This window comes from Simochromis diagramma, unplaced genomic scaffold (assembly GCF_900408965.1).
Source record: "Simochromis diagramma unplaced genomic scaffold, fSimDia1.1 OVJJ01000686.1, whole genome shotgun sequence".
Taxonomy (NCBI): Eukaryota; Metazoa; Chordata; class Actinopteri; order Cichliformes; family Cichlidae; genus Simochromis; species Simochromis diagramma.
In genome coordinates this window covers 51,332-60,621 of record NW_024387478.1, presented here as the reverse complement: position 1 = coordinate 60,621, position 9,290 = coordinate 51,332, and positions in this window count along the sequence as shown.

Below are 9,290 nucleotides of genomic sequence, written 5' to 3'. Positions count from 1 at the left end.
AATATTTATTTCATTTATTTTTTGTGGTGTCCAAATTGATGCACCTGCTTGATTTTGTTTAAACAATTATTGCACACTTTCTGTAAATCCAGTAAACTTCTTTTCACTTCTCAAATATCACTGTGTGTGTCTCCTGTATGATATTTAACTGACATTTTTTATTGTAACAACCAAGGATTTATACAGGAAAATGTCTATTAACAAGGTTGCCCAAACTTTTGTATCCCACTGTATTAGTATATTTTGTCATTAGTATAATATGAAATAAATTCTACATGTGTCAAGTCGTGTGCCAACATTTGCTGTGTAGTAGAACTGAGACATTAGTCATTATAAAAATTTATTTGAAATAATATTAAAAGTCTCAAACAGAAAAACATTAAACATAAATATATAAAATATAAGAATTTACAGAGAGACAGGAATAAAAAGGACCAGCTGCTCTCCAGAGCAGGAACATGGCTGAGGAGGAAATGCTCCATTGGAGACTGGTGTGGCCTCTTCAGGGACTCCAGGATGGCCAGCTCCACCGCCGATGGACCGTCCTGGGACCTGTCCCTCATCTGCCTCGGAGCCGTCCTCCCCTGTGGGCCTGTAAAACAGCACAAAACACAAAGAAATGAGAAGGCTGCTACTAGATTTTAATTTCAACATTGAAAAAAAAAAACAATAACAGGATATAATCAGATTGGTTGTAGATATTTAGTAAAGGTGATCACAAGGCAATCCCACCGACTAAAAAGGTATCAGTGCTTGCTGTACATATCTGTGGGTGCAGCAGCAGGAGCTCAGGGACTGGGGATGCTCTGCTGCAGAATCAGTTGGTTCTATCAATACAGTATTAAATGTTAACAGGTTGGATATAATAATCGTAGAGTAGACAGTGGTCCCTCATTTATTGCAGGGGTTCTCAGAATAACTAGCCCCTGGTCACAGTTCTCACAATTGATTCTCAAAGTGCAAACCTTTGTAGATTGCAAAACGTAAAAGTATTATTATGCCGCGGTTTGTCTTCATCTGCCCGCCACTTTCGTGCGCCTTTTTCCCTCGCGGTGCAGGTGTCTATTTCCGGATGAGGGTCGTAGTTATGGGTGTTTTTGTGCTGTTTTTTCTATTGGACGTGATGGTTATCAAAACCAAACGTGATAAATTTGGCAAGCGCAGGAGACACGACACGGAGCAGATTTGTCAATCAGGCTGCAGAATGCAATGCTGTACGGTGCACTAACAAATCAGCGAAAAAGCAAAGCAGTGACGGATGAACAGCGGGACCACTGTGTGCTGTTTATTAATAAACAATAAAATATATTCCTACATGACAACATGCATAAAAGCAGAACGGTATTTGTACATCAGTGGGAAAATAGCGGTGGCTTGCTAGCTTTTGTGCGGCTTCCCCGGGTCAGTGAAAATTTTCAAAAGAGAAATGAATGAACTTACCAGGTTGCCCGATGTCTTCACATATCTTCCTCCAAGCTCGGTCCTTTTTATTCCTGTCTCGGTACTGAAAGCAGCTGGTGTCATACAGCTCCGAGTTGTTTGCTACCGCATTGATTAGCCTTCCCCTCCATTGGAGTATGAAAGGCTTTGGCTGGATCTGCCCCTTTGACCTAGGTAACAGCCACGTCACCAAGCTCCTGATTGGTTGTCGCGGCGCGATTTGACGCTGGAGTTCAGATTTTTCCAACTCAAGCGGTAGACGCGAAACGCGCGTATGCACAAAATGCAACACAAAAACTCACGCGCGTGGTTTTATTCGCGAGTCAAACGCGCCAGACGCGCTACACTGACGCGCGTTTCACGCGTTTTGGCGTTTTCGCGACGCAAATCTGCTTCCGAATTTTCGCGGGACCCGCAATCGCGCGTCATCGCGCCTTTCCATTGACTTTACATGTAAACCTGACGCTCTATTCGCGTCCATCGCGTTCGGTGTGAACACACCTTAAGTCTATTGCAGCATAACTAAGGGAGGATTCAGGGTCACCTGGTCCAGCCCTAACTATATGCTTTAGCAAAAAGGAAAGTTTGAAGCCTAATCTTGAAAGTAGAGATAGTGTCTGTCTCCTGAATCCAAACTGGAAGCTGGTTCCACAGAAGAGGGGCCTGAAAACTGAAGGCTCTGCCTCCCATTCTACTTTTAAATACTCTAGGAACAACAAGTAGGCCTGCAGAGCGAGAGCAAAGTGCTCTAATAGGGTGATATGGTACTACAAGGTCATTAAGATAAGATGGGGCCTGATTATTTAAGACCTTGTATGTGAGGAGCAGGATTTTGAATTCTGGATTTAACAGGAAGCCAATGAAGGGAAGCCAAAACAGGAGAAATCTGCTCTCTCTTTCTAGTCCCTGTCAAGAAGGCTTCCTTTGCAGAGAACTACACTCATAGTTCACGTACCAGAATTATATTGCAAACAGGTGAGAAAATGATTTGAGAGTTGAGGTGTATTAACTATTAACCCTTTTCACTCACGGTTTAAACATTTTTTGCCACTCTGTTACTCTGTTCAAAAGGTAAAAGACATTACACAAGAATTTGTGACAAATTCTTCTTTAAAACATCAATTATTTGTTTCATAGTTGTTTTAACTTTACAGTTAAAGCACTGCAATGCTTGCTGGGTATTTCGTTGTACTTCTTAGTATACTTCAGGTATACTTCAAATACTTCAAATAGTGTAGCTGCAACTTACTCCTTAAGTTCAAAATGATGCTGCATATTGTAGTTTACATGTGATACTACTCTCACAATGAATTGCATTTTATGGTAATACACTCTGAATGAGGATTTAAGTAATTACTCTTAGATCTACAGTAGAAAACAACAGAAATCCGGATGGTGTAATAGTATAATCTCAGTAACATCACCAATTGTTACATTTGCTGTATTTTACAGCTGTTTCCATGAGTACGGTGAGTTACCGTAAAAATAAGGCAATCTCATGGAATTTTCCCACAATTACATGCAAATTACAGTACCAAACTGCAAACATCCTTTAGAGTTTTTTTACTGTTGATTTTGCAGTACTAAGCTATGGAAATTACTGCAAAGGCTAACAGTGTAACATCAAATTGTAACATCAAATCCGCTCCGCCGATGGTTGAATCCAAATCTCCCGAACACTATGTCGATCTGAGAAAGCAAGACCGAGACCAAAGTCTGTTGAGACCAAGACCACGTAAAAGTGGTCTCGAGACATCCAACTCTACCACACGTCAACCTATTAACTCACTTCTTCAACATCTCTTTTCCTTTCTCTCCAACTGCTCTTCTAACTTTCAACTGACTCATGCTGAGTGAACCCTTTCCCACACAACCATTCTCTGCCATCTAACACAACATACTTTTACCCACAGTTCTTGCCATACAGTCACACAGGAGTTTGTCATCCGGCTGCCCAGTGGAACGTCCGCCGCTTTACTGGATCTAGATCCCATTTTGCTACACGAGGCGTCCCCCGTGAGGTTCCTTGCTTGAACACCACCACTCCACGAACATTGTGGTACGCAGAAATGGTTCCAGACAGTGGACTCGAACACAGGCCTGGGGAATCAAACACCCAGGATTTTGCCTCCGGTGTCGGCAGGCGTTCCCCTCCTCGGCCAGACAAAAAACTCCCCATGACTGTATACAGGTTAGCTACAGCTCACCCATCTGCAGGAGTCCCCTCAAAGAGATGGATGAAATGAAAGAAATTCTAATATAATACTAAAGCTAGAGCTCTCTGGCAACAGAGAGGCTGCTTCCTGCTCATTTATCTCCATCAAACCAGGCTCAATTCAATCTTTAACAGGATTACTAATATTCACTGTATTTCAGAATGACAAAACACAGATACTCACTACTTTCTTGTGGCTGAGACTGGTAAGTACTCACTAAATGTAAAATTTATAACAGGAATAACCATGGACACTGTAAAAAGCTGCTCACATATTTAAATGTTACACTGGAGATTTAAAAACAATTACAATTACTTCTGTGGCAGTACTGGCACAATTAGTTCCTGGTCTGGGACCCCAAGGAGTGTGATGGTGTCACTAAGACTTCTCTACCTGTGAGGGAGCTCTGGTCTCCAGACATCATTGTTTATGAGTTGTAAGCACTTCAAATATAACATACATCCATACATACATACATCCAACTTCTCCCGCTTATCCAGGACCATGGGGGCAGCAGCCCAAGCGGAGAAGCCCAGACTTCCCTCTCCCCTGCCACCTCCTCCAGCTTGTCTGGGGGAACACCAAGGCGTTCCCAGGCCAGCTAAGAGATATAATCTCTCCAGTGTGTCCTGGATCTGCCCCAGGGCCTCCGAATCTCCGAATCGTATCTCTGCTTTTCGCAGATGACGTGGTTCTGTTGGCTCAAAAACAAAAGTGAGGGGAGATGTGTGATTTAAGTAGTGATGAGAATGATCAAAATGTCTCAGTGTGTCAGTTGCAGGTGGGAAGCAGACCTGGATCAATCTCCACAGGCGGCGGTCGGAGTAAAATAATAGGTTAACATCATTAGAAACACCCAGGACGAGTTTTGGCTGAATTGTTTTACAGCTTCACTTCCATGTGTTCCTCATCCCGAAAAGCAAGCTCCAAGGATGTTAACGTCTCCCTGAAAACAAGAAATGCAGATCCGAAAGCAACAACATGGCAGGTCAAGAGACAACAGCAGTATCCTGAGCAGCGAGGGGTCCAGCAGCAACAGCAGTATGTGCAAAAGGCATCAGCAAGGAGAAAACACCATCATCATGACTGGATGGATGGAGATGCAATGGACTGCTGCAAGGGGGGAGACGAGACTACAGTGGAAGGAGGGGGAGGAGACATGGAAGAACGCTGTTGTTTAGTGTGGGAGATCAAATTGGGCTAAGGAACCTGGGGAGGAAAACCGACTGCCTTTGAGTGGAGAATTGAAAAGTGTCTGAAACACTGCAAGGAGGAGAGGCACACAAAAATCACACACACAAACAGAAAATGCATTAATCCTATTAAGACATATACACATGCAATGAAGACCAGATAACATCTTAAGCATGCGTTTCTGTTTTATCATCTTGTCCAGTTCACTTAGTGGGATGAGAGGTGATATGTAAACTAGTGGACTAGTATTATGTTAGGAAAGATGATTGAATGATAGCAGGTGTAAACAGAATGCTGTAGAGAGGGTTTAAAATGGGTGGCACTAATAGATTCTGGGTTCTGATGTGTGGGGGAGGTTTTACCATGACACACACCTGGTTACATGGGAAGAAACTCATTATCTAATAGAACAGCAGTGTTATGTGGTGTGTGTGGCTGATGGATGAATGTTTTGGGCATTTATCTGGCTGAGGCATTTTCTTTTGTTACCAAGTTGAACCTACCAATTAGTTTTGGTTTGAATTACCCTTCCAAGATGAAGAGCATGCTTAGATATGTCCTAACTAGGCCTTCCTGTCTGTTTGTTTTTTTACTTTCACAGTGCACTGAAAGTTTTGTTTGGTCATGCAACACGCAGCACCTGTACATAAAAGGCCAAAGCAGACTGTACTTCCTCAGAAGGCTGAGGTCCTTCAACATCTGCAGGAAGCTCCTGAGGATGATTTATCAGTCGGTGGTTGCAGGAGTACTGTTCTATGCTGTGGTGTGCTGGGGGAGCAGCACAGCAAAGGACTCAACCAGGCTGGAAAAACAAATCAGGAAGGCTGGCTCTGTGGTCGGCATGAAGCTGGACACTTTGGTGACAGTGGCAGAGAAAAGGACATTAAAGAAACTGATGGACATTTTGGAAAATGCTGGGCATCCACTGCACGTGCTCGTAAATAATCAGAGGAGCCTATTCAGCGACAGGTTGCTTCTCTCAAAGTCAAGAACCAACAGGCTTAAAAACTCCTTTGTCCCACACGCCATCAAACTGTTTAACTCTTCGTTGGAGGGGAGAGGGAGGGGAGACAGGAGGACAAAGGCGAGTGGGAACAACTGAGCTGTAGCGCCTTTTCACTGTGCAATGTTTGCAATATTTTTTTATATTTGACCTTTTTTGTGGGGCAAATAATATTGACACCAGTCATTTTGAGTTTTTCTGAAATGATTCTGTTGTTGTGTACAAAATATTTTAAAAAAATTAAGCTATAGGGAAATCCTCTGGTTGAAAATCCTGTTTAAAAAAGCACTTGGGACAATTGTGTTGTTATAATATCAATAATATTTCTATGAATATGGGATACTGTTACATGTTTGCATAGACTTTTGTGGAATATGGAGACACTCCTGGCATTATATGAGCAAAGTGAGACTCATTTTTTAGGGTTGGTGGAGATGAGTGTGAAGATCCAAACAATCCCTGTCAGTGATGGAGAAGCTTTGATGAAAATATTTGGTAAAAAGTTCACCAGCATGAAGGAAATGAAGTTTCAAACTTTCCTTAGGAGGAGCCCAGCACGCCTGCTTAAAGAATAGTAAGTGTGGCGATGTGGATGCTTGCAGCGACTGCTGTATAGAGGCCATCCTGCTACACATGAAACACATCAGAGTCATAATTGTTATTTTAGTCACGTGTTTGTTTATTATCCTTATTGTTTTATCTGGGACTGTTTGCAGACATCTCAGAGAGAGGAGACACCAGCATCTGAACAGAGACTCAAACCAGCAACCTGCAGCTCCCTGCTTGGCTGCTCCAGTTTTCTCCTCACTCATGTTGCCCACCAGTGATTTCTAGCTGCCCACCCACACAGCAGGCCAGAATATGCGCTGAGCCTCAGCACCCAATACTTGGACATGTTTTCTTTATTAAACAATGAACCAGACCCCAAAAAGTAAACAGCTGTTATTGCTAGGCAACGGGAGCAGCATTTGGAGACGCAGCACCTGACATTCCTGACCATGTGGGCGGAGCATGCATGAAATGGAATGTTCAGTAGAACTGTGCAACACAAGCACTTAGTTACAGCATGTTTCATTGTATCCAGACACAGCTAGAGACACATCTACAGCAGCATCTCTGTGCAGGACAAACGACAGCTGACGAAGAAACATCGAAAACTTCACTTCACTCCTCTACAAAACGTTGGTTCCTTTGTTTAAAAGGCCAAAATGAATCAAGGGAGATCGAGAAGAGGATCGGCGAGTGCTTCACCTCACAATACAGTACAGCTGATTCATTTTAAATTTCAAATGATACAGGCTGAAAATGTCAAATTAAAAGAAGAGGCAGAAAAATCAAGAGGAGAAGCTAAAAATTCAAAGTTTGAAACTGAAGTAGTATTGCAGGAATTACTGGATGTGGGTCTAAAACTTAAAGGAGAGAAGATGAGAAAACAACAGGCAGAAAACGAGAATGAAAACATGAAGAAAGAACTGTTGGAAGCTCAAAAAGCATTGGAGGAAGAGAAAAGCACAGCACAAGAAGCCAAAAATAAATATCAAACTGCAAAGAAGGAGGCAGGAAATGTGATGCAGGAATTACAGGAGGTGCAGGAAGCTTTTGAAGAGGAAAAAAGGAAAATGCAGTTGGCAACACAAGAAGCTGCAAATGTAATGGCTGAAGCTGAAACACTAAGGAAGGAATTACTGCATGTGAAGCAACAACTTGAAGAGGAGAAAAAATGTAAAGACGAGGCAGAAAATGAGATTGAAAATATGAAGAAAGAATTGTTGGAAGCTGAAAAAGTGTTGGAGGAAGAGAAAATTAAAATACAGGAAGCAAAGAAAGAAATGGAAGATACAAAGAGTTACACTCAAAACATGAAGAAGGAACTGATGAAAGTGCAAGAGGAAGTTGCAGAAGAGAAAATTGAGTTGAAGGTATTGAAGAAAGAAACGACGGTGACCAAGAAAGGCTGCAAAGATGAACTTAAAGAAATACAAAAGCGCAAAAAGGAAGCTAAAGAGCTCCTCAAACAGGAAGGGAAACTGGCCAAACAGCAGCTGAAAGAAACATTTAAAGATGCCGAGGAGCAGCTCAACAAAACCTTAAAAGAGCTGAAGGCAAAAGAAAAGCAAGCCGAGGACAGGAGGGGATTCTGGAGCAGACTGCTGAGAAAGAACTGACCCAGCAGCATCAAGTTTGAGGAGATCAATAGTTTCTTCCTCCTTCCCCCTCTCTCCACCTTTCTTTCACCCCATCCTTCTTCTTGGGACGTTTGTTTGTTTTTTAAAAACTCTAATCTAAATACATGTACTGACATACAAAAATAAAATTGCCATAACTTGACCTCATGTTGCCTGCTTCTTTTCTCGTGTGTCTGTGGATGTAAAACAGTAACACACTTTCTGCTCTGTGTCTTTAACTGTAAATAAATGCAATATGTTTTCATTTTAAAATGCAGTGCAAAAAACTTCTGCTCTAAATCTTTTTTTTTTTTAGCAAAAAGCTTTTTTTTGCCTGTTGTGGACGTTTTCCATTTAAATAAAGCCTGCAGACGAGCGGTGAGCGGTAGCTAACATTCTTTAATCAAAACACACAAAGAACAGACAACCAAGCTTGATGAAGTCCCTGCATGACCGCGGGACAGACGGTCAGCAGAGTCTCCCTGAGCCTAGCATGGCTCTCAGTTAATACATGACAAAAGAAATCTGCCACCACAATTGTTAATGTTTACCTAACTGGGCTAAGACAAGTAAGACAATGACAAATAATTGCCATTACTGATCCCTTTATCTGTTTGCTTTAAACACAATGAATTTCTTTTACTGAATAGACATGTATGTGAGATTCCTTTTGTCAGGTAATCATATCTTTGTTGTATATGACTCAGTCTGCATTGTTTTAATTAAACAGAAAATTTCAAAGAAAAACTACTAGCAACAGCCAGTAGTGCCCCTCAGCCTGCCAGCAGATGTACCTATGTAATGAATTTCTATATCCTATGTCGCCATGTTCTCAAGTTATCAATTTACAAGATTTTCATAAAACTTTGACCTCAAGGTCAAGGTTACTGATTTTAAACCAATTATAGATACACCTGTGGTATCAGTTTGAAACTCCTACGTGCCTTCGTTCTCATGTTATTGCATTCACAACTTGGGTGGACAAGTTGCTTTTTATGTTTTAGGGTTATTGATATAAATTCTGTGTTTCTGTGAGAAATCTGATGTTAAATATTTATATTTCCATTTTTTTAAAGAGTGTATGATAACTAGTTTACTTAACTATCTGTTACTCCCAAATGTAAAGGATAATTAATCAAATTTAAAAAAGTTGTGAATCTACTTCATGTTTCATGCTGCCTCCTTTCTTCTTAGTGACAAAAAATACAGAGAAATTCAGGAAAACAAATTCAGGGAAACTACACCTCCTGCTGTCCAAATTTCAACAAGATT